This window comes from Agelaius phoeniceus, chromosome 1 (genome assembly GCF_051311805.1).
Source record: "Agelaius phoeniceus isolate bAgePho1 chromosome 1, bAgePho1.hap1, whole genome shotgun sequence".
NCBI lineage: Eukaryota > Metazoa > Chordata > Aves > Passeriformes > Icteridae > Agelaius > Agelaius phoeniceus.
The window spans coordinates 73,607,993-73,633,908 of record NC_135265.1 but is presented as its reverse complement, the minus strand read 5'-3'; the positions used below and the strand labels follow the sequence as shown (position 1 = coordinate 73,633,908).

The 25,916-nt window shown below is 35.9% G+C and overlaps 2 long non-coding RNA genes across 2 annotated transcripts in view; both read left to right on the top strand.

Moving 5' to 3' along the window:
• The first annotated feature begins 6,579 nt into the window (after positions 1 to 6,579).
• On the top strand, positions 6,580 to 23,660 carry LOC143694602 (uncharacterized). Its single transcript, XR_013183170.1, has 3 exons — positions 6,580 to 6,938; positions 17,042 to 17,157; positions 23,555 to 23,660. It is a non-coding gene; the product is annotated as an uncharacterized LOC143694602 (long non-coding RNA).
• A 1,743-nt stretch (positions 23,661 to 25,403) lies between these two features.
• Positions 25,404 to 25,916, top strand: part of LOC143694594 (uncharacterized) — a 197,492-nt gene continuing 196,979 nt past the window's right edge. The window contains exon 1 of the long non-coding RNA XR_013183166.1: positions 25,404 to 25,670. This is a non-coding gene — a long non-coding RNA (uncharacterized LOC143694594). The remainder of the gene's footprint in view (positions 25,671 to 25,916) is intronic.

Sequence of the window (25,916 nt, the reverse complement as noted above, 5' to 3'; positions counted from 1 at the left end):
TTAAATGGAAAAGGTTTTGTTCTTTTCCTTGAAAGATCTAATCTTGCTCCGGAAGGTGCGGGTCATTAAAAGCGGGCGGTATTTCACAGAATGTTTGAGAGCCCGGTATCTTTTGGAATCTTTGAGAAACAGAAATCTGATAGTGAATTTCTCATGATCTTCTACTATGACAGGTGCATTAGAGCTAGTTCTGAAGATAGACAGAAGCTGAAAAGACAGAGAGATAAAAAAGTTTTCCCATTTTTCTCTGAAATTAGAATTTAAGTAGCTTTACAGAGAATAAGATAAAATTAGATAGCTCTATTTACACACCAAATACCCCACGAATGCATTTTGTGTCCTTCCAGGAAAAAAGAAATGACATGAGACTATAAAATTTTTCTTTTCAAAGTGATTAATGATATGTGTTAAACAGCTGAATCTACAGACAAAACGCTTATCTCTATTGATTTTTAAATGCAAGTAGGCATGTACTTTACAATTTCACACTTCATGAAATGAAGTCTGTGTATTCATATATTATGTGTTCATTTATTTTACTTTGGAATAAATATTTATACTATCCTCCAATATTTATATTAAAGATCAGAAATGTTGAAAGTCACTATGATGAGCAAATACAACCTTAAAAGGAAAACTGGTCATGTCAAGAATTTCCTGTCAGAAATGGGCATTTAATAGGTTCTTTCTCACTCTGTTTTTTACTCTTTTCCCTGCTGTTTTCTAATGAATTATCTACAAATTATTCACTTGCCCTATTAAGAGAGACACGTGCGTTTTCACATTCTTCCTAAAGCATAGCTGGTAGATAGGTTTCTTTCTCTTAAACTATATCCCAAATACCTTTGTTGTAATTGAGGATGGTGATACAGCACACATCTCATGCTAATATGACAAAAAGAGAACAAACACATTTCAAGAAAGATATGCAATTTTAATCATTCATTGAATAACTTACTTCCAGACGGATTGTCTTAGTAAACCACATAAAAGTCTTGTAGTAGCACATATAAAGGATAAAAATGTTTGCTCAATTAAAAATAATTTATGGTGTCAAAGTTCCAAGATAATGATAGTCCATTTATAGAATATAATAGAATCACAGAGTAAGCAGAGTTGGAAGAGACCCATCAGGATCATAAAGTCCAAATCTTTAGAGACCCAGCACAGAACACCCCAAGAGTCACACCATGTGCCTGAGAGCATTGGCCAAATGCTTCTTGAACTCTGACAGGCTTGGTGCTGTGACCCCTTCCCTGAAGAGCGTTTTTAGTGCTCGGTCACCCTCTAGGTGAAGCACATTTTCCTTATGTTGAAGCTAAACTTCCCCTGCCAACTTCATGACATTCCCCTGAGTCCTGCCACTGGTCAAGACAGTGAAAGGATTGGTATCTGCCCTTCCAGTTCCCCTCATGAAAATCTTAAAAGCTTATGAAAGAAAATGTTTCTTTAATAATTGAAACTAAAACAGTAATCTGTGACTGAAAAAAGAAAAAACAAAAAAGAAAGAAACAAAGAAACCTAGGATTATTAAAAGACATTATGTTTAAAGGAAATTGTGCTGAAGTTATTAATACACTTTCAGGATTCAGTGGATATTTAATATATCCATAAACTCCTGCTATCATTAAGTTTTAGTCATTTACGAACCTGTGTTTCTGTTTATGCCTTCCATTTCAGCCCGGCCACACTTCTCAGTACAGCTGTAGATCCAGGACACTAACAGCGTTAGGTTGTTTATATCTGGTGAATAACACAAGATGAGACCTGCTATTTCTGCAATCCTGTGATTGTCAGGGCTGGGTCAAGCAGCTGGAGCTAGTAATAAGGATCTAACTTGTATGTAAATGAATTTGTTTGAAGATCAATTTGACAGTGTTACTTTAAATGGGATTACATTTTGCCTTTATTTTCCCATTTTCCGCAGAAATGGTTCAAATATATAGGAATAAAAATAATTCTGTTCCCTTTTTAATACTAGTGAATGGGGTCTGCAGCTTGGGGGCAGAAGTATGACATAGATGGTCCAGAAAGCCACTCTGAACTGTACCATTCCCTTTAGGCTGAGCTGGTGAATTGACACAGCCTTGTACCTTTTCAGTGTTTTGTGACACTGGACCACCCACAGTACACAGACTGCATAAGGATTTATGAGGAGCCCATCCAGCTGAATACACAATTCCTTTATCAGGGAGTCTGCCTTAACTTACAGCAGAAAACTGCACATTGCTCTGGCTCTTTGATCAAAGCCAGCTGTCCAGGGTTGAGGCCTCATCCCACAGATTGATTGTGTTTAGAAAGGCTTTAATGAAGAGATTTTCTTTAAATTGTATTTTAGCCTCTATATTAACCTCTATCTACACAGGTATTAACTGAGATTTTTTCACACCACAAAATGTTAAACAAATGTTTAAGCATTTTATGATTCAGTGTTGAAAATATTTCAAAAAATAACAATAGTGCACTTCTAGATGCAGAAGTCGCTAAATAGAGTGTAAAATGGGGAAAGGAAGGAGTTCTTTGAATCCGTTAGTCCTCATTTCAAACACCTGTTTGAATGTTGCACTTCCTGGGCGGATAGAACGGGTGAATTTTTTCCTCTATTATAATGGATTGTTATATGATTAAAAGCATTCATTCCCAAAATGACAATATACACTATATTTTATTTGGTGGTTAACTTAGGTTAAAAAATTTTTAAAAATAATAAATTCCTACCCTGACACAGACTTAGGACTAGTCTTTCCTGGCATATCTACACTTAGCTATCCCCGTGTTTTATCTGCATGTAGCTGTTTGTAAGACTGTGCTGTAAATCAGATCATTGAATTGAACCAAGTTAACTCTACAACAATATGGTTTTGGTAGTATGTCTGTGTATCTGTGAGTTCCACAAAATGGTTTCACTGACTGTATTTGAAGAGTGCCTTACAAGCTGCTGTCCTGGGAAGACTCTGTGGGTGGCACTCGGGAGAGCAGAGAAAAGTGATGGAGTGTTGGCAAAGACACCTTAATGTAATTCCTCTGAAGAAAATATGTACCTGCCCCAGTGGTTATGGTGATGCAATGAGGAATTGCTGATGTCTGTCTCTTGAATTTTATTTATAATTCTACTCATGTAATTTTTTTTTTAAAATTTATCTCCTAGGATTTATCCTTGATTTCCAGCCACATTTATGTTTATCCTTTTGATTGTCCAGTATTGTCAGTTTTTTGGTGCTCAGTTTAAAGGCATTTTTTAGGCTTTGCCTAATTTGGATATATCATTAAAAGAACAGATAGGATCTTATAAATCTCCATATAAATGTGAATTACATGGGGGAAAAATTATTTACATTTTGCATCAGCTTGAAAACTGCTTTGATTTGTCTGCAAAATGTCAATTGTTAAGATACTGAATTAATGTGGGTGTTCATTGTTGTTGTTTTGCTTTTCCAATCTTAAACATCACCAGGAGGATTTAATGGATGGTGATTCATTCCTTAGTAATTTTAATTAATCCACTGTTCCTGAATTTAGCATGTCCTGACAGCTGCTTCTTCCTGTCCTGTACTGTCTGGGATCTTGCTGTGGTGATGCTGCATCCAGTCTGATGCTGACTGATGGGATACTGCATCTGGCTGCTGCCAGTCTCTCACTGTATGGCACTGTCCTTTGGATCCATGCTGTTGGCTGCAGCTCTGCCATGCTGATCCTCCTCAGCTCTTGCATTCCTTGCAACCTGTACTTGTCACCCTGTGATACAAGATGATATGGGGAGCAACATTGACACCTAACAGTAGTGGCACAACCCTTTCAGACTACTCTGCTTTAGTCTGAGAGGTGATTTGTTCTCAGATTCAATGACCTTTTACATCTGATGTAACTAATAAATTTTCCCCAAAGATCTTCTCTCTTTGTTATGTGCAGGATATTTCACCAAAAGCTATAAGGCCATGCTGCACAAATAAGGTAATAGAGCTTTGCTGAAAGAAAAAGTTTTATAATCCTTTTAAAAACTGGCAAGACCTACAAGCTTATAAAATTATTTCTAAGATTGTAATAACCCATTCTATAAAATAAGTTGGGGTATAGCAAAGCATTTAATTTGCACAACACAAAAATGAGAGTGTATATTGACCTTTTATATGCTGCAGTCAGGGTTTCCCCCCTCCTCAAATCTACACAAAATCACACTATCTTTTTTTTTTTTCATTCCTACACAGTTGGTACATTTCTTCACAGAAAATATCATCTTCAGCTTGCCACAGAGTCATTTCTCTGCTGTGACAGCACATAGGAAAGAGCAAAGGGGTAGACAGCCAGGGAAATCCCTGACATGACTCTACTGGCTCGATGGAGTTCTGCTTGCAGACTGCACTGAAGAAGATGAATTGTTTGCACAGAAGGAATGGACAGAGAAGGTCAGGAAAGCTGCAGAAAACTCACTATACTTTGTCCTCTCAAAGTGGGATGTGAAGTTGCTCTGCAGATCTTTCAGGACATAATCTCCAAGGTACCCCTGCCACAGCTTTCAGATGCAGGCTAAGCCATCATTTTCACAGGACCTCCCATCTATCCAACACTAGGGAAGGCAAAAAGGTGGAGAGAGAGCATAGAGCATGCTTTAGAAGCAGTGTGTAAGGACAGGCGTGTACTTCAGAATTCTGACTTTTCAACTGCCTGAGAAAACAAAGTACCTCTGGATATTTCTTTTTGCAAAGCAAAGCTCTTCTCTACAGAACCTATAATTATATGCAATGCAAGTAAAATAATTTCATAGGATAAAAAGCTGGAATAGTTAGAGGGAGGAAGTATTAGCATTTCATAAGAAGCATTCCAGACATTTTTGTGAATTTTTTGTTAAAAATATTTTATCCAGAAAAGACTGCATCAAATAGAAACAGGGCAGCATAATAGGAGGAGGTTGTTTTTAAATTCCATCTGAGGGGAATGAGATTAAAAAAAAATATTTTGTATGTTTCTGTTCAACAGAACAGATATAATTCTTAACTATCTGGGGAAAAAAAAAAGAAATCAAGAAGTCAAATGAAAGTTGGTAATTAGTATTGGATAAAAGCTGCTTTGCACATCAATAAAAGTTCTTTAAGTTTTTTTTGTTTGTTTTTTTTGTTTGTTTGTTTTTTTGTTTTTTTTTTGTCCTCATCACTTGGAGAAATCCTTAGAAATATTTTGTCAGAAAAATAGTTCTCTCCAAAATAACTGTTTTGGTTTCAAAACTTTTACCTCTGAATGGTAGGGGTAGATGTAAATACTTTTTGGGTTCCATGTACATTAAGTCTCAAATATTCTAGTTGAGAAGCATGACTGGCAATCCCAGAGTTTAGACTGTTGAACTTTTTGAGGAAATTTTCTATTGTAAACTTGAAAACTTTTCTTGATAGAGTTTTTTATTTTTTAAAAATTAATTCTTCTTGAAAAAGATTTTGCTAAGAATGATTAGTAATTCACAAAAGAAAGTTTGAATGATAATATCTTAGCCAGCTTTCAGTGCAATATTTTCACTATTTTTTGTGTTTCTTCTTGGAAACAAAAAAACTTCTCTTAATGTCTTATTTTTTTCCAGGGATTTTGCAATTTTTAAATTTATTTTTTTCTTTACAAACTCTGCCTTTCTTTTTCCTAGTAGTTATTAAATTAGATCTTGGTCTCTATACTGCACAGTAACAATTAACACTTTGAAACAGATGGAGTTTCTCAATATGTGTTCATTACTGTGACCTTAGAAGCTTCATAAGCAACATTAGCATTTTTAAGAAATGACAACTTTAAACTTGCACATTCAGTGTCTGATTTGCTGCTTTAGTTTGATCTTTTACTAGACCTATCTATTATTTGTTCTCCAGCAATGTTTCATAATAAGATCTAAAAAGGGCAAAACAATTATTTTCTTATCTAAATAGTTCATAGAAATTACAGTAATTGTAAATGAAATTGAATATGAGGAATAACTTCAAAATGCCCTGAAACAGAATAGAATCCATCTTGCAAGCATTTTACCATTCTTCAAGAAGCTTATAAATGTACATATTAAAGATCTTTCTTCTGCTTTAATAATTCCTTATCTATTCTATTATTAAATAAATCTAAAGCATATAAAATAAGTGAGGATGGAGACTATGGGATAATGATCTAGAGAGATCTTCCTGGTTACAATGAACATTTATATTTAATGAGTAGCTTCTTGTAGTTTTTTGCTGTAAACAAAGCTGTGTAACATTTGGGTTACTAAATATTTCTAAGTACACCAAAAAGTAACCATTCATTTTGAGTTGGATGAGGAAGGATCTCAGTGTCCCCAGGGGAATGCTTGTTCTGCAAGGAGCAAGGAGGGCTCTGGTCCACTTTGAAGCATGGATTCAAACAGCCAGGATACAAACTGGCAGGATATCAAATAATGCTTGGCACAGCCTGATTATGGCTCATGCCTAGCGTGCTGAGAGTGGAGGTGGAGATCACTTATCCTTTGCTACATTTGTGTGAGCAAATAGACTCATGCAGATCTCATACACCTACGTGCTTCTTTGTTAGAAATATCAGCTTCCACCTCTAGGCTTCCTTAATGTTAGAGAAGCCAAACTAAACACTCTCAACAACTCAGACACCCACAATGGATAATAAGGGAGAGATCTGCTAATTTATTAAGCTAAGTACAATATTTAACAGTGTTGCCTACCTTCGTGTACTATTAGAGTGAATCTTTACTTATATTTCACTATATTATTCATGGAAGCTTTTTTTTGCTTTTGAAACATATTTCTTTATTTCTTCTCTGGTGGTTTCTGTAGCTGTAATAGCAATGACCTTGAATTGTGTCTTCTTGCTTATTACAGAACACTGGTCATGCAAAGTACTTAGTGCAGGCACGGTCAGGGTGTTTCAGATGTCAGGTTACCTTGATATGGATTAACCCAGTGACCAGCAGTCAACAATGCACTGTAAGTACTGTAACAATGCTGACAAATTAGCTTTGAAAACAAAATTTGATTATTAATCAGAAGTTTCTAGGCACTTTTTGCATGTTATAATTACTGAATGTCTTTTGTGTGTGGCTGTTTCCATAAGGCAGTTTGTCATACTTCAACACATTCTAAGAAAATGCAGATCTGGTGCCAAATACTAGGAGAACAGAAAATGATGCTTCTCTCTTGATAAAAAATATATTTCCTGACTCTCGGAACATATTCTCATTGAACTTTACTTTGCTTTTTATGCAGCATCTTATTTCTCAGTGACTGCCAGGTGCTATTTACAGTCCCTGGTAGTTTTGTATGTAAGTGCCTCATCATTAAAGAGATATGTCCTGATAAGCTGTCTTTTTAAGGAAGTAGGTTGCTTTCTAAGGAATGTAAGAAAATTTCTGAGGTAATAACAGAGTAGGCCTGGGGCTGACATACCACAGTAAATAGCATAAAAGACATAAAAGCAAGAAGTCCAGTGAATTTCAGTAGGTTCTAGTCTAAACTTAGTGACTGCTACAGAAGTGATGACATTACTTATATCTAAGCAATCCTGTCTTGCAGCAAATTCTGTTTCAGGCAATGGGCTCCATGCTAAACACACAAACACTTCCTACCTGGGAAATAAAACCAGCACTTGCTGCAGCCATGTCCAGATGTGAAACTCACATTCTGGCTCAATGAATGGAGACTGAGTGAGTTCCTCAGGCCCAGTCCATATCTCTTCCCTCAAGATCCTGCATTGCATCTAAGTTTCATTCAGGCTGAAATCTTTAATTTTTGCTGTATTATTTTTAGGTGTTAGTACTTTAGAATTTGTCTGCATTTTGGGAACAGCAACTATTAATGCAGAGCTAATAATACTCGTAGGGATGTGATATTTACCTTCAAAAACAGAGGCCTGTTATTTATCTTCAGATTTAACTTTAAGAATTCTGTTTGCACAGTTTCCCCCCATATTCTGTGTTGGTGTCATACTTTGGTTTATTTTATTTCTATTCTAGCTTTTGTTATTTTCTGCGCCTTCATGGTTCCACTCTCAGCTTCATATTTCTTTGTATGCCCAGTGTCCTGGAACATCTGTTTTTGTTTTGCCTGGCTTAACTTGGACATCTGTACTTCTTCTGTTTCTGCACTAAAATTTAATATTTTGATTAAACTTACCCAGGGTATGTGCAGTTGTAACAGAAGTGTTTCTTTAAAAGTAGACCTGTTATTTTAAACTACTTTTAAAACTGATTTTCCATATTAAATACACAGTTTTCTGATAAAAAGAATATGTAGTATGCCTACAGTATAATGTAATATACTGATTTTCCCAGCTTCAGTTTCTCTGTTATTGATTAACCAGTAAATAACTCAATCAGCATATATTCTTATTCTAAAAGAGGGTCACAAATATCTGTACTCTTGCATATTTGTTTCTGTCAAAAAAAAATCACACTTGACATGGTTCTCTTTTCTTTAACTTTTCTTCCTTTTTTTTTTTATTTTTTAATCTGCAAGATCTTCTAAGAATAGCATTACACTTACTGCTCCCATGCTGCTGAAGTGATTTTATTGAGGGTATGCAGCATTCCCACTTTTTCCCTGCTGTTTGATCAATTTCTGTGTGGTGTTAGCCTTTCCTTAATCTTCTCTTTAATTTGAAAATGAGTACTACAACTGTAGAGATATAGCTTTTTATCAAATGATTACCTCAGAACTATAGGATTACAGCCTCAGAGGATTTTATAATGGGATTAGAGGGTATGTACCTGGACATTTACCATACAGCATCTGCTTTGTACGTGTTGTATTTGATGTGTCTTAGCCCTAGGCCTAGCCCTAGGTGAGTCGTGGAGGGGGCACTCCTGTGGGAGGTGAGAGGTATGAATTTCAGCTCATTTTGCATGAGGAGGGCATTGACTTTGGTTTCCTTAGAAACTGCTGTAATCTCTAGTCTATTTTAACATTCATTTCTCCTCCTTCTCCTTTGACAGACAGGTTTTAAGTGAAAAGAGTGAACCAATTTTCCATAATCAAATGAGTTTAGGTACAGGTGGGATTCCAGGTCGTGATTCCCACTTTCACATAAGCACATAATTTGGGCTGCACTTAGGCACTTAGAAGTGGGAGGCAGCATTGCAGATAATTTCTATCTGCAATTTTTTTTGTCAGCTCACCTATGTATTTCACTGTTCAGGAAGCTGATCCCTGTCAATCCTGCCACTTGGCACCAATGTCTCTGTTCATATTCCATTGTACTGAGGCATTCGGCTCTGGTTCATGAACTCATTTCACTGCAAGAAAACAAATACTCATAATCAATGCCTATTGTTCCTTTAATGGATTTGAGATATTTGCCTTGGCTTCTTAGAAGTGCAGAGAGGAATTGATATGTTTATATTTAGGCTATCACTGCCCCATATCAAATCAGGAGACATAGTACATCAAAAATCTTAGTTAGCATCCAGTAATCTTTAGCAGTCCATGTGTTGGGAACTCAGTCCTCATTTAAAAGAGATTTTAGGCTTCTAATTACTGATGTGTTTTTGCTTAAAAAAGACACTTGGCATTTTAAAAACACAGACATTTCCAAAAATGAAAATGATTGCTTTAGAAAATAAAGACATTATTTTTCTCCTAAATGAACTCTTCCTTTTTTCTACTTCTAAAAAACCTCTCCCTTTAGGAATTGATGGGATGTTTCTTTAAAAAGTGTTTCTTTCAACAATGGCCTTCAAGTAATAACAACGTTTTGGATAAATTCTAGATAATTTCTAGTTGCTACCTGAGTTGGCAGGGCTCTTCTACATCACCTGTTATTCTGCCTAATAATTCATTGTGATAGAAAGTAAGTAAAGATTAATTTTATTCTCTTGGCTTCTGAAATTTATCCAAGTTGGCCTTCACAAAGACCCATTTAATAGCTATACTTACTTGTCATTAAATTACAGTTTTCCTCAAATTTTTAAAGAGTCCCTAAAAGTCTTATTGCAATCTTGCCTCTTATGCACCTGGAATTCTTGCCAAACACAAGGGTAATATCCTCATTACTATCTTCCATGTATAGGGCTATTTTAAACCTGACCCGTTCTTCTTTCTGTAAAATAGTTCACAATCAGTAGGGAAATACTTAGTAATCTTGCTTTCTTAACTGAAAGAGAAATATCCAACCACTGTATTAAAGCAGGCTCAACAGCTAGGAAATAAATCACAGTGAATAATTTTCCCTCTGTATTTTGTTGTTTCCTCATTTGCAATCACAGGTAAAGTTTTTTTAAGGACTTCAGTAATTTAGGCATCTAAATCCTCCCTTACAACACAAGAAGTTAACCTCTGCTTCCTCAATCCTTAAGCATACAAGAGAGATGTCAGTTTTTCTTCTATTTATCTAATTCCTTCAATAGCCTTACTCTTATTTTTATCATGTATTTGCAGGTATTTGTCATAATGGGGAATGAACTTTAACTGGGGCCTCAGGCACTATTGTAATACAGGTGATAGGCAATAATTATAGTGACAGATGTTGCAGCTTTTAGCTCCATTCTGAGATATTTAAACTCCTGTATTTGAGAATGCAACTCTTCAGCAGGAGGTTTTATTTATGTGTCCCTAATAGGCATTTGACTGCTTTTTGAAGGCCAATATTACCCTGCATGATTTGTATTTTCTTTACACTCCAATCTGATTACATTATCTTTTATGTCACCTTATATTTTTCACAGGTTTCTAAATATTATCCTCCTTTCAAGCCATACCACCCTGGCTACCTTTATCCTAGCATGTTCTTAAAATATTATTTTTTCTCTCTTCTGTCACCTCTATGTCAGAAAGATGCAGCAATAGCAAATCCTTTGAAAACATCCACCAATTAACTGTACTTATCTGTAAAATAGATTCAGTCATTTCATCCACTTCCTAAGATTTATTTTTCAAATCCTACTGAAATCACCTAGCTTTCTTTTTTGAAGTTTGCTAAACCAGATCTTTAATGTTACACCTATGAATTTAATTTCTCATAATGCCCCACCTCCTCTGGATACATATTCCATGCTGCTAGTGAAGCTATGACATTCAGGCTGCCTTGCAAATGTGTTGTGTTATTTCTCAGTTTAACTGAAACTTCTCATCAGATATGCTTCTGCTTTTCCTTATACTTGATTCCTGGCCCTCAGTGGCTACTTGAAGATGATTAGAAGAGCAAACAAAGACTCAAAAATCATTTACTATAGGTTGGATGCAGCTTCCTGTTTCAAGTTTTCCTACAGATATACAAGTGAAAACTCTTAAATGCTATAACAGGAATCATAAAACATTTTCTGGAGAGCAAATTTGGCAATTATGATGGATGTGACATTTAAGCCCTATCTCTGAAAATAATTGTGCACAAGGGAATAAGTATTTAAATATGAGCAGATGTGGTCTCAAAGAAGTTCATGGTTAGTTTTCTCCCTCTTTTGCTAATGTTTCAGGAAGAATGAGGAAATATTTAATTTTTGTCTCCAGTGGTTTATTTATGAGTGGGACAGTATGTATATAGGTTCCAGCAACCTGAGAAAATGAGTGGGTTGTCTTAAAAATAATGCAAGGGAGATTGTCAGGATAATGGATAATTGCAAAAATCAAATGAATAGATTTTCTTGTTTGAGTTTCCCATGAATTGAGTTCTTTTGGAGCAGAGGAAAACATCAGGAGCACCTCTCTGTTCATTGTGTCACCATCCAGAGAGAAGCATAAGAAAAACAGTGCCATTGCTCTCTGTCTGACAGTATTATTTATCCAACTATGGCACATATTGCATTGCTCGCTGCCTTGACAGTGGCTCCCAGTTGGAAGCACGGTGGAGTTCCTCCTGTTGCTATTAGCTTCCTTTCCTGGGCTTTGCTTTCTTTGGGGAAAAGAATGTTCCCTGATAAAATAGAGGAAAGGTTAAGTGGTTGGTGCTGTCTAGTTTGCTTGTTCCCTCCTTCCTTTCCTTCTTCCTTTTCTATTAACTGCTAATATTTAAGGAAGGACAAAAGAAAAAATGCTTGGTTTCAACACTAAGCTGTAGGATGGATGGTCCAAGCAGATCTCCTGAACACTGGCTCAAGGGAGTATCTGCAAGAACCCATTTACCTGAGAGAGAGCATAATGCAAACCAGTGCAAACTAGGGCTCTAGGATTCGTTATTTGTGTCAGGGATGGCATTTGCATGGATAAGTTTGTATAATATTGCCTCTATTTGACAAACTTAAATTGCTCTAATGGTATAGAAACTTTCATTCTTCTCCTACTAAGTTCTTGCTCAACGCAGCCCAAAATATGGTTTGTACTGTGCCCACTTTTGAAAGGCAAGACAAAATCTCCATTGCAGTTGCATCATTGAAGATGAACAAGATTGGACACATAGTGTCCTTGTCTTCTTTCATTCTTTGGCAGCCTTTATTAATTTAGAAATTATTGGGTGCATGAATTACACGTAAAAAACTGTACAAGATATGAAACTGGGGAAGGGAAAATAAAACCAGCAATCTTTGAATGAAATGTACGTTACTACAAGTAAAAACTCCTAGACCAGAATGTTTATGTTCAGATTATAGATTTATGACTTACTCTTTCCAATATTCATGAATGCAAAGACTGTTTGCCTTAGGCATAGTATAGTAGCAAGGCCTTGAAATTGGAAATAATTGCTTAACACAGAAAAATAAAATTATATATTTTTGAGCATTTTAGCATTGATTAAGGATATATATGTATATTAAAAAAAAGTAAGTATGAACTTCTAAAGGACTAAAACTGCTCTTTCGTCATTTTACCTTCAAAAGATGATTTGCCTCCAGACAAATCACATTGCTTTCATTTTACATGCATAGACATTTTACAGGTCTTATCGTTAGTGAATCCCACGCAGTATGGGTTTAAAACATTAATCAAACTAAAACCCATGGACCACTGTTGTTCTATAGACCTGCTGGGTTTAGAGCTGTTACAAGAAGAAATTTTCCCTTTGCATCCATGGAAAATCAAATAAATTATCATACAGCGATTCCTTCTGAAGAACAGAATTGCTTGGGCTGAGTTTAAATATAAATGTGTAACTCAATAAATGCATTAGAAAATTTTTGTTTTGTTAACTGCTATTGTATGCTTTTCTTTTTCAACATTCTGTGGAGAGTATATCTTTAGAAAAATTAGTAAATGAATTCATCTAGCATACAGACTTCTGTGTAAATTAAAGATAAATCTTCAGCATTTCATATGAATCCAACTTCCATTTATATATATTTTAATGAATGTCAAATGTTCATGGAAAGGTTTGAAAATGTTTGACACTAATAGACTATGTTTAAGAATCTTTTTTTAAGGTTTGGTCTACATCCTTGATGATTCAGTTCTTCCTCAATAGAAAGGAGCATGAGATAAAAAGCAGACATGTAGTGTGGTTCTGCTAGTATCTAAATATTTAGGGCAGCCTATTGTGGTATATGTTTGCAAAGGAAAAAGATGAAAAGAGGGACCTACAACATAATAATGTACCTAGTGTAAGAATATCTAAAATACTTGTAAATATTATTTTTTTTCCCTACACTTCAAAAAAAAAGAGAAATAATATATTTAAGAGTAAGAAGGCAATGCAATAGCTGTGTCTGTCACTTTCTTAGTGGGTTATATGCAGCTATATAGTTAAGGAATATTTCTTCTATTCTAGGAGGGCAGGGGTGAGGAAAAAGAATAAATTTTCATGCTGGATGATGTAGGCAGGGAAGGTTTCATTTTTCTCCCTGGGTAACTTTTCAATGGCTATAACTTTAGCATCTCCAGAACTAGTGAATTGCTGTAAATGTTCCTGCAAAATCTGGCTCCAAACACTTACACACAGAGACACACACACACCCACACACAAGTGTGCACAGGCACATAATACCTGGAACTTTCAAAACCCTGTCCATGTTTTTCATTTTTTAATGGTTTATAGAAACAGTATACATTCAAATTGATAGAATCTGTAAATATTTCAGAAAAAAAATTGAATTAAGCATAAAGAAATTATATTTTTCAATAATCAGAACATAGTATTTTAAATAACTTGAAAGAATTATAGGAAATGGGATATTTTCTTCAAATACTATGTATGCTGACAGATGTGAAAGTGTCCCATTCGTAACTAATTGAAACTTTAAAATGTTTATTAAAGCTAAGTAGTATATCTTATGCATTTCATTGCCATCTTGATAAACTCTCAGTGCTAAAGGGTGTAATAATACTGTAGATTGTAACAGCTGCTGCACTCTGTGGTCTTTTCAACTTCAGATGATTTATTTTTGAAGCTTTATTTCTAAAGGCTTCCAGTTAATTGCTGTGTGCTTTAATTGGGATTCAGTATGCTCATCTTTTGATCACAGTGAAATAACAGGAAACCATGTCTGGATAAATCTTGAGGATGTTTGCAGCTTGATGGACTGTGTATGTGAATCTTTCACTCCTTGGTCACACAAGATGCAGATGCAGTTATTAGAGCAGTGCAAACTGCAAGCAAATTACAGAACCTAGCAGTGCTACTAGTAGGTCTATGCTGTGTCATAACTTGAGCATGACTTTGAAGAAATCAGAAGGAGCAATAATACCATTGTGTTGCATATAGGTAAAACCTTATAAAAGAAAGGCCTTGTAAAATCAGGCCTTATTGCTATTTCAGCTGAATTAGCAGCTAGCCTGTAAAGTTCCCATAAGAAAGAATCACAAGAATGAGAATCAGTTTGCATAACAATCTATTCTTGTAAGAACACAGTTAGCATCTGTGAAAAAGAAGTCTATCCTGTGACAATCCACAAAGAAAAAGTGTAAACACCCCTGTAAGTGGAGTCTTAGTACATACACACACAGGCACCTTCTAACCAATGAACTGAGTGGCAAGAAAGTTATTAAGCAATTAGAATTAGACATGATAACTTGGAAAACTGGATAAAAAATAGGCTGTTATATTAAAGTGGGGCTTTTTGCCACTGAAACTTTGAACTGTCGTGCCTGTCGTTATTTGCTGCTATTGCTATACTATTACTCTGATAGCTTTAGTCATTAGCTCCCTAAGTAAAAATGCAGCTGAGGAAAAATTGGTGTTGAAGTTAATTTGCATTCTCAGGCTGTTTCACCAGATGATTATATCCAGTCTTCAAAAATTAGACGGAACTCTGTTGATATGCCTGTTTTCAAACTTGGATGAAAGTGGGGAATTGCTTGTATCCCTGGCTTGCAGCAATAAAAAACCTCAACAGACTTGAGCGGTAAGGCCGTGTGAGCCTGACAAAGTTTAACAAGGCCAAGTTCTGCACATGGGCCAGGCAAGCCCAAGCACAATACAGTCTGGTGGAAAATTAATTCAGAAAAGCCCTGAGGAGAAGGACTCAGGGGGTCTTTGTGGACAAGAAGCCTGACATGACCAGACAGCAAGGTGCACCTGCAGGCCAGAAAACCAAACAATATTTTGGGCTGTGTCAAAAGACACACAGCCAGCAGGTCAAGGGAGGTGATTTTCTCCCCTTCTACTCCATTCTCCTGATACCTCACCTGGAGCGCTGCATCCAGCTCTGGGGCCCTCAGCTTAAGAAGAACATGGACCTGTTGGAGTGAGTCTAGAGGAGGGCTGGGAAAATGATCATAGCAGCTTTCCTGTAAAGACAGGCTAAAAGAGCTGAGGCTGCTCAGCCTGGAGAAGACAAAGATCCTTCCAGTACCTAACAGGAGCCTACAAGAGAGCTAGAGAGGGACTTCTTACAAGGGCATGTAGTGATAGGACAAGAGGGAATAGTTTTAAACTGAAAGAGTTGGTTTAGATTAGATACAAGAAACTCTTCCCTGTGGACGTGGTGAAGCACTCAGACAGGTTGCTCAAGGCAATCCATCTTCAGGCTGGGTGGGGCTTTGAGCAATTCCATTTAGTGGAAGCTGTCCCTTCTCATGGTAGGGAACTTAGAAGTTGATCTTCTAGGTCCGTTCCAACCCTAACACTCTTACAGTCAAACTTGTTAATTTTCTTATTCACTATATTAACATTTCTGTTCCTACCATTAAAATGCATTCCATGTAACTGAATGTGAAGCTCTTTTCTGAAAGAAAAACAAAAAGTACAACTTGCAATGTACTTTTGAAAAATCAGTCTCTCCAAATGTGACAATATTTTATAGAACACTTATTACAGAAAAGTTTGCCTATAGCATATAGGTTTTTAAACCCATACAGGATTCTTGCCCTGATGGTTTATATACCTTAACTGAGGTTATTCTGATCATATAATTTCTCATTTTTTCTTACTAATAATTTATTTCACCAGTTATTTGATCTAACTGTAGCATCCATGGCAAGGATTATTACAGTTTATTTGTGATTTCAAAGAGATTTCTTTCATTAGTTGTAAATCTAACTCTGGTTTTATTTAGTAGTTACTTCCTGGAATTACAAGAAAAGGGAAGCATTGATGATTGTTGAGCTTTTAGCACCTTTTATTATGATGTAACCTCTTTATCACTGTTCTCTAGTGTTCCTTCTGCAATCATTTCCATCCTTCACTCTGCTATGGTAACCTCATGTGTTTAATTATTTTTGTTACCATTTCTTGAAATGTCACATTTTTGATATTTTTAATCTGTTTTGGCAAAAGTATTTCGGCAGTGTATGTGAATGAACGCATCAAGACATATAAAACAAATATATACAAAAATACATATGGTTATGTATGCAAATATTATGTATTTACATGTTTATGTGCCCATATAAAATATGCATATTTTAAATAAATATGTACATGTGCATACACACATGGAAATGCACATATACAAATATACATGTATATCATATATATATGAATACATAAAAATGTGATTCTATGGATTTTAACACTATAGGCATTGAGGTTTTATCCCTTTTTTCTTACACACAAATGCTTTTCTCCCTTAATTTCTTTTTCTTGAAATGCTGCTCCTTCACATATTCTAAGTATCTTTGGAAATAACATATTCATTTAAAAGATAATACTTCAAGGATTTCTAGAGACGCCATAGTTTAATCACATGCAACTTATATTATAGAATAACCAGAAATTTATTCATCCTTTTCAGAAAATACACTGTTGAGGTGAATTAAATATTAATTGTATGAAGTATGAAATCTATAATGTACGTACAGACTAAGTAGTGAGAAGCTGGAGAGCAGCCCTGTGGAAACATGCAGCTCAGTGAGTATTTGAAGCCATAAGCACTTTTTCCTTCCTGGAATCTTCTGTCTACTTTTGCCTCTTTCTTATAGTATAATTTCTTTTATTCCTGGTTAGATGCTTAAGTGAGGCAATGCTTCATCTCCTGTCACATAGCTGAAATTCTGCCGCCTGTATCTTCAGCCCCTGTCACCTTTTAACCTTACCCACAACTTTGGGCTTCTTAATTTCTGTCTTTGTGCAACCAGCATAAATAAATTCCATTTGGATAATAAGTTTAAGATTGGAATAAAGAATGAATTTGATTTTCATTTTTTAATGTATAAAAACACACAATCATTTTACTGAGTAAAGTTTCTTTCAGATTAGTTTGCACTATACTTTATAAAACAGAAAGTCTCATTGTTTTGCCTTAGAAAAGACCTTGCAGAATTCAAAGTTATCCCTGTCATATTCCTTCTGAGTCAGTAAGGTTCATACAAAAGGTAACAGTAAAAAAGGGCATTGCCTCCACTTGTTCTGTTGGTCGTAGATGCTGATATATTATTTTGGGTAAGATTGATGACACCTGCCCTGAAATCAAAAGTATCTGTCACTTTACTTTTGGGGACCTAAATTTTCATAGTTACCAGATAGAAGTTTGAAAAAAAAATCCTAACTCAGGCACTAGATCTCAGTTTTATAATACCCTGTTCAGAAGACTATGGTCCACAACAGTTTATGTGTAAATCTTGGAATTTAACACTCAACCCAGAACAGAGGTACACTTCTGTCTTTAATGGAGACATAAGACATACTTGTCAAGACAAGTATTTCTGGTTTTTTATAAGCTAAATACTTTCTTTTAGGAGTAATATTAGTGAAAAATACCTGTTAATGTCAATGTAGCAATGAATGACTCTCACATGACAATGTACCTTTATCTTCAAAAGCAATTCATTTTGTAAAGTAATTTTTTAGTAAATTACAGATATGGTCAAGCCAAACTCCAGCCTCATCATTTAAGGCACAATGCATCATATAACGCACATCATATAATACAGTAGCAGGCTGCACAGAGTGGAGCATTGTGAATGTAACAGGAAGGAACAGGAGCTTTAGACCTGTTCCATTTGTTAAGAATTTAAAACAGCTGGAGCATAGTCCAGACAATGTTTTTGAACATCTGTTCAGAACATATTCATGGCTAACTAGTGTAATATTCAGAGCAATTACAATGAGTTGTCTTCATAAAAATATATTCAGCATGGCCTATATGACACAGTCATTCATTTTTTTTGTTGCTTGCCTCTTATCTGATGTTACAAATAAAAGAAAGTCAATTAGTACATGTTCCATTGGTGGCTCTCGCAACTTTGATAAATGCCATTATAAATGAAAAATGAGTAATTGCAACCTTACATGTAGCTTGAAAAATTAACTTCATGCACCCCAATGAAACTGAGTAAAGAAGAGATATATGAAAAAGTGCTGCTGGGAATTAATCTAGCATGTCAGTGGGTCAAACATTTCCTGTATGAGTGATGGGAAAAAGAGCCCAATAGCTAAGTTGTTTCCATTTATTACAGTTCCACCCTACAAACAGCCTTATCTCTCTCTTTGGAGTAGGTGTCAGAAATGACCTTCTTATACTCCGTTTGTGGTGTATACACACAATGGATTTATTTCACCCACTGCTTCTGTCTTGTTCTGCTCCTTTTGTAGTGTCACACTTCCCCTGAAAACGGGACACTATTGATACATCACACATTACGGGGCAAAATGCTTATATGTCAACCCTGGGATATACAGAGATTGATAGGGGAATTAGTCTAGGATCATACTGACAGCATCAAAGTTGCTGCAGGTTCACTGAGGAAATGAGGTTAGATTATTCTGGAGCGCAGCCATCTACCTGACATCAGAAAGGCTACCTCCCTTCTGAGACCATTTCTCTTGCATCAGGTCTTCTCTTCGTTGCCTCAAACTGAGGTGGCATATGTTCCCCCAAGCTCTAATATGTTGCTTACATTTAAAAATACCTAAATTACTGTTTAACATTTTTTTACATTTTTCTATTTTTCCTCTCTTTCCTTTTTTTTTTTTCTCCATTGGAAAAATTGCTGCTTAAGCTGTTCATGGTGATTGATGCTGAGTGTTTTCAAATGCTGGAAACATATCTAGTAATTACACTGTTCAGACATGAAGATTGTATTACCTCAAATTGCCTGAAATGATGTCAATTTATCAAACTTCCTGTGAGAAGTTCATCTCTGCTGTAAAGTGATCACTCCACTCTCTGTTAGCCTGCTTTATCTAATACGGAGGGTCCAGAGGGGATTTATCCACTCTCTTTTTCAACGTCATCTTCTTTTGGATTCTACTAGACCAGTGGGGAAAAAATGAGAATGTTTTGTGACTGCCTTGTTTATTTTATCATCTCTCAATGGAGTGGAGGGAGAGGATGTATAATTTGATTTGAAAGCCCGAGACAGTTAAGCAACAGGGCTTCGACAGAGCAGCAGTAATCATGTCTGTTTACTGGAGTAAAACATGGACTGTTTGTATTCCAGACAGAAGATTTCAATTATGGTTGTTTAAGACTAACACATTAAAAAGCATATTCATTTCCTATTAAGCACTGCCTTGGAGAATCCTTTAATGCAAGCATCGAAGTGCACTTCCTGGACATTTTCCCACTCCTTAATGCTGACAGAAGGAAGAAATCATGTTTGTAACATTTTTCTACCTGTTAACTGATGCTTTAAGTTTTAACTTCCAAATTTTTCAGATTCTGCGCTGCCTAGGGGTGTAGCTCTGAGCTTCATGTTAAGTGTTAGTAGGCTCTCTTCACAGGGTAGGTAGACAAAATAATCCTTTTCCAGCTTAAGACCAAGGACAACCATTACAAGGTTCAGGCCCAAAAAGCAAAACAACAGGGAACTGAAGAGAGCAAACAAGCATGATGGGACTTCATAACCTGAAGTCATAATTGGACAATTTACCCCAATATGCAAATGGTCCAAAAACTTATAAAATTGTGAGACCTCATGACTGGTCATCCATTTTGTCACCATTTTGGGTCCATCTTGGATGTAGTCCTGAATAGGCTCTTTACTACCCAAAGTATATCTTTTAAGGCCTTTTAATAAATAGATAAATAGTTGCTTTATTATTTAATTCTGTCTAGTCTCTGTTCTAGGTCAGCCTCTCAAGGTATCAGTTCAATCAAAAAAATCTCCTTTTTTTTTTTTTTTTTTGACTTTTGGACTATCAGGAACATAATAATTAACTTATAGCTAGGTGTACAAATGTAGTGTTCTTAGCCTTTTTTTCCCGTGGTATCATTCTAGTGCTTTCAGATTAGCTGACCTAAATAGAAATGTAAGGTTAAAAGGAGATTTATCTTATTCAAAGGACAATTACTCAGTGGCAATCTGGACTAGTATCACTCAAAGACTAAAATGAATCATGATTGCTTAATGACCTCAATTTTTTTTTTCATACATATCTTTCAGTTCTCTGATAATATATGTCTGAAAGGACATATATTTTTATATTATTCCCCCCAACTTTAGGATCTGTGTTCTGTCTATTGTGAAATTGAAGATTTCCCAGTGTACAGTTTGTCATTGAAATATGAGTGAAAACCTGAGCTTTTGAACTTATTTCTATTTGTTCTCTAGTGCTGCAAAAGTACTAAAGAGTTCTAAGAATGCCGTGGTCACCCAGCAGAATAATCAAGTTAAGCAACAGTACATCCTAATTAAAAATTGCTTTTGGAATTTCTCAACTTTTTACAAGGTATTTGTTGGCCAAAAGAATGCATATAGCAAAGTCACCAGCTGTATTCTCTTGACACACCTTAACCTTAAAAAAAGAAGCATAATCAGGACTACTTCAGGGGCTCCAGAACCCTCTATTTCCCCTTGGAAATAGTGGAACCAAACTCTCTTTAATATTTGGAGCTTATCTATACTCAGTTGCTTCCATCGTTACACCTCAAGGAGAAGCTTCCAGCTGGGAGACTGAAAAAGCCTTTTGTGACTTTATTAACTTTACTTAAAATAAAAGGGACACTTCTTTGCTTTGTATTTTAAAAAGACATTGAGGCACTTTAATCTTTGAGGTAGCACATCCAGGTGATTCAACTAATTAGGCAAACCCAGTGATGTACCACTGAGTAAGTCTGGCAAAATCTTCTATCCTGGATTTGTAGTCCAGAGCACCAGTGAAATAACTCAGTAAGTGCACTCATCAAAGGTCCTGTTAACAAGGAAGGAAATAGGTGCTAAATAAAATTCAAACCAGATTTAGCAACCTTTGATAACACTTAATATTGTAATTTTCATACTGCATTGCTGCTACTTCTATATCCTACATGCTCTGCATTTTTCATGCTATGAGGCTTATGCACTTGATGTGATTAATTTTTAAATTCATAACATTTTTTAAGGGAGTAATTCAGGGAATAACTCTAGGTATTACTGAATTACTTAGAAAATTTAGCTCCTTAATTCCAGGTTTGATTTAAGCTTACTGTTTAGCACATATATTCTCAAAGCTCTTTCTCAGAAAGCACTATTATAGATGTAGACTATAATCTTTGAACTGCTTGCAACAATGAGCCATCTTTTTATTATATTTACACAGGCAATTACTATGATTTCATGTCCATGGCTCTTTAGAATCTCTCTAATAATACAAGTCTACAATGTGTACCTGTTGCTCCCATCCTCACTAACCAGTTTAAAGACTGTTCCATTATTTGGTGTCTGGAATTTTTTTTTTAAGTATGCTTTTACTCCTTGGTTTTAATGACCTAATAGACTAGTTCAGACATTCCCAGTACAGATTGTCTCATGTTGCCTTATGCCAGAGAGAAAACCTGCTGTTGCTGTGCCTGCTGCCGCTATTAGATTACATAGCATAAAAATCACTGTCCACTGAGGAAGATCATGTTGTCAGCACTGTCTGCCTAAGAGACACTGAACAATTTAGGTCCTATCTCCTACTGTGCTGTACTCCAGGAAGGCATTCAAGGAAAATAAAATTACTGTAGCTTGCTGTCAGGCTTAAGAATGTGTTCTGTAAAATATGACATGAATAATTCTCTTCTTCACCATTTCTTTACAATTCTAAGTCTCCCAACGAAAGATGTGTATAATTTGACAGTATTTTGCTATTGTGAAATAACAATTTTAGCTCTATTGTCAAATTGCGCACGTGAATATCTGCTAATGGACCCTTTTTTTAAGTTAGTATAGAAAAACCATGAATCATTAATCAAGGAAAAAAATAAGGTAATACAGACCTAAGTCTTTTCTGTACATATCTCCCTATCCACTGCTATTTTGCAACTCAAGTTGTTTTCTAACTTCATAAAAGTAGAGCTACACAAACCTGGACATGATAAAGATGCTAATCTCGGAAAAATGTACATATTCACTTCATTTTATTTATTCTCCCCAGTGAGATTTCTAGAATCACATTAATTAATAATGTAATGAAAAATATTCCCAAATTATTTTTTAAATATAAATACCTCTAAAAAAGGTACAATCTTTTGTTTTCTTGTTATAGTTGATGCTGGCATTGTTTATAACATTTTTACAGTATGGATTGGTTTATAGTGTAGTTGGATTGGATGTCATAGTGCATTTCAGCCTGAACATTTTTTAAGTCTTTAAATTCCTGAGAGAGTTTTTTAAAGGGGCAAGTGTCATTGTAAGGTAGATTTGATTCAACAACTGGAAACATGACACTGTCTTGTGGGAACTCTTTCTCTTCATTTCATTTTGTGTCACTTCCCCATCTCCCAGTTTCAGTAGAATTCAGCTCAAAAAGCATAAACGTATCTCCACATATCCAAATTCCTAACAGGCAAAAAACTCATGGCGCATTCAGTTCCTTATGAACTCATTTGCATGGAAGTGGGCTTGATTTTGATAAAATGTTACTTATGGCTGTTTTCTTGTTTTTTCAGTATGGCATAATTCATATTCCCTTTTCTACAGACACAGAGATGCTTCTACAGCACTCTAGAATTCAGATTAGTGAGATTAAATGCAAGCTTATAATTAAGGGAGTGCTAGGGAAAGAAAAAAAGAAAATAATGTGATCCCTCTTGCACTGATGATAGATGGTGGCAAACACAGAACTTAAAGTCCTCTCCTCCATGGCAGACCCCTAAAGAGGTAGCTCAGGGCATTGAACAGTATGTATAAAATCAATTTAACAGCAGTGGTGTATAGTGGCAAGGGAGTGAGTGGAGATTTGCAGGCTAGTAGGGCAAGGGGGTGAGTAGTTGAGAAAAACGGAGAAAGAGACATTGGCAGAGACTGCGAGGAAGGAGTAAGAATCAGGAGGCTTTTGGAGAATTTAAAAGCCTGAGAAGTCTTTTTTTCATTTGTTTATTCCCCCACCTTCTGCTTCCTAGGTTCCTAATGAAGCTTGCAACTCCTTCAGTGGTCTGAACTTGAAGAGATGATTTGAAGCTGTACCTCAGCCTCGTCCTCTTTTGCCTTCTGTGTAGCTTGCTCAGGTGAGGAAGGAAGGAAGGAAGGAAGGAAGGAAGGAAGGAAGGAAGGAAGGAAGGAAGGAAGGAAGGAAGGAAGGAAGGAAGGAAGGAAGGAAGGAAGGAAGGAAGGAAGGAAGGAAGGAAGGAAGGAAGGAAGGAAGGAAGGAAGGAAGGAAGGAAGGAAGGAAGGAAGGAAGGAAGGAAGGAAGGAAGGAAGGAAGGAAGGAAGGAAGGAAGGAAGGAAGTTATATGAGTAAGAGGCTGTAAATGTAACAGTTTAGAGACTGCTGCTCTTAGAAAAGGTTTCCTTCTCTGTTTTCATCACAATCCCAGTTACATTATGGTCTGGGAAGTCAGTGTACCTGTTTGAAACATATGGACAGCTATGATGGGACTTTCAAAACTGACTTTCAAAACTCTTGCTAAATTGGCCAACAAACAAGCAAACAATGAAAATCTCACTATTGTAGCTTTCTTACCAAACATGTGTAGTACATATCAAGAAAAGGAGGGAGAAAAGGAGGGAGAAAGAAGGGAATCATTAGAGACAGAAAGATTTTGTTTTGTTGTTCATTTTTTCTTTAGCATAATCTGAACATTGAGACACATGGAAAAGTCATTGTAGTGTATAAACATTTGTTAAGGAGAGAAAGAATTCTTTTTAACAAAAAGGTTCTACAGATAAAACCACCTGGCATCATCACTTGTTAAGTACATGACATACAGGAAGACCACTAGCAGGTAAATTGCTCCTGGAGAAGGAGGGGGAAGCAAGAAGGAGCCAAAGGAAATCAATGACCAGATATCTTTGTGATGACTTTCTCAATGTGTGAGCTGGAAACTGAAAGCTTGAAATGGTCTTTGCACCTTTGGTCATCAATAATTTTCAAGCATCATTCTCAATAAAAGATGTGGGCCTGATGGATGGGGATGGGGCACTGATTTGAAGTCTCCTCTTGGCTGAATTGCCTGTTGGTGCTGGCATAAAAAAAAATAAGAATTAAGTGTCCTCTGCACCCCCACCCCATTTTTTTTCAACCAGCAAGTATTCCAGCAAGAAGCTTTAAATATTTTATATCTAGAGTGCCTTTTTCATTAAGAGTACACTTTTATTTCTTGACATTGAGAAAATGGATCAGGATCCTCACTTTAAAAAATTTTGTTTAAATGCAGATTTTGAAAGGCTGCCAGGGTTGAATAAAGAATCCCTGCAGAACAAACACTATAAAAATCAATAGTGTTCTTTCCAGGGAGGTATATTTATCTGGTCATGTCTTCTTGCATATCACTGTAGCACTTTTTTGCGGTTTTAAGCCCTTTTTCTTTCATAAAAGTGATGTCTTGTACCTGGATAAACTAAAAAGGTCTGTTGCACCCTCTGGGCCTTGAACAAATAACTGATCATCATCATAATTAAGCACACATTATTTAAGGTTTCTTTTTTTTTTTCCCATTTTTATTTTTACAAGAGAGAACTACCAATTACCTTTAAGACTGTTCTTTAACATGCATTGGCATACATATATGTGCATATATATATATATATATGTATATATGTATCTAGCAGCAGGACAAGGGACTGCACAGGACTAGCTACTCAAGCTACTCAGGTTTGTGTATCTGCAGCCAAAAGAAAAGATGTCAAAAAGCTCTTAGAGAGCTTATACCCATGGACTGTAGACACTGCTATTTTCAAAGTTTTAAACCTCAGGTAAAAGGAATGTATAACTTTCAGCAATTAAAAAAAAAAAAAAAAAAAGAAGAAAAATCTATATGAAAAGAAGTTCCTTGTTCATCATTGGTTCAGCAAATCCATAGTTAGAGAAATAATCTGCAAATATTTCCCTTCACATGTGGTACGTAAGAGCCTTATTACAAGCGCATAAAGATTTTGCAGCAATGACATCTTGGTCTTCTGACAACTGCACATCCTTGGATCCTTGGCGGGGAGGAAAGAAGGAGTGCTTTTGGAAAGAGGAGGTAATGGATGAAGTGTTGCTGGAGTCTTCTGTAAGTGCTGAAAAACAATTCTTGAGTAAGTGAACACCAAAATACACAAGTTATAATGTCCGCCATAGCAGTTTGTTGTCTAAATGAAAAAGTTGCAATGCCAGAGATAAAATACAGGAGAATTCCTCCTGAACTACTATAAAATATCCTGTCATGCAAATGTCAGTGCTCTATTGGGTTTTATAAATGATGTACTTCTGCAAGCTTGGATGCAGCCTGGGAGTCTTGCCTATTATGAAGTTTTGCCAAAACACTTCAAAATGCTGCAAGT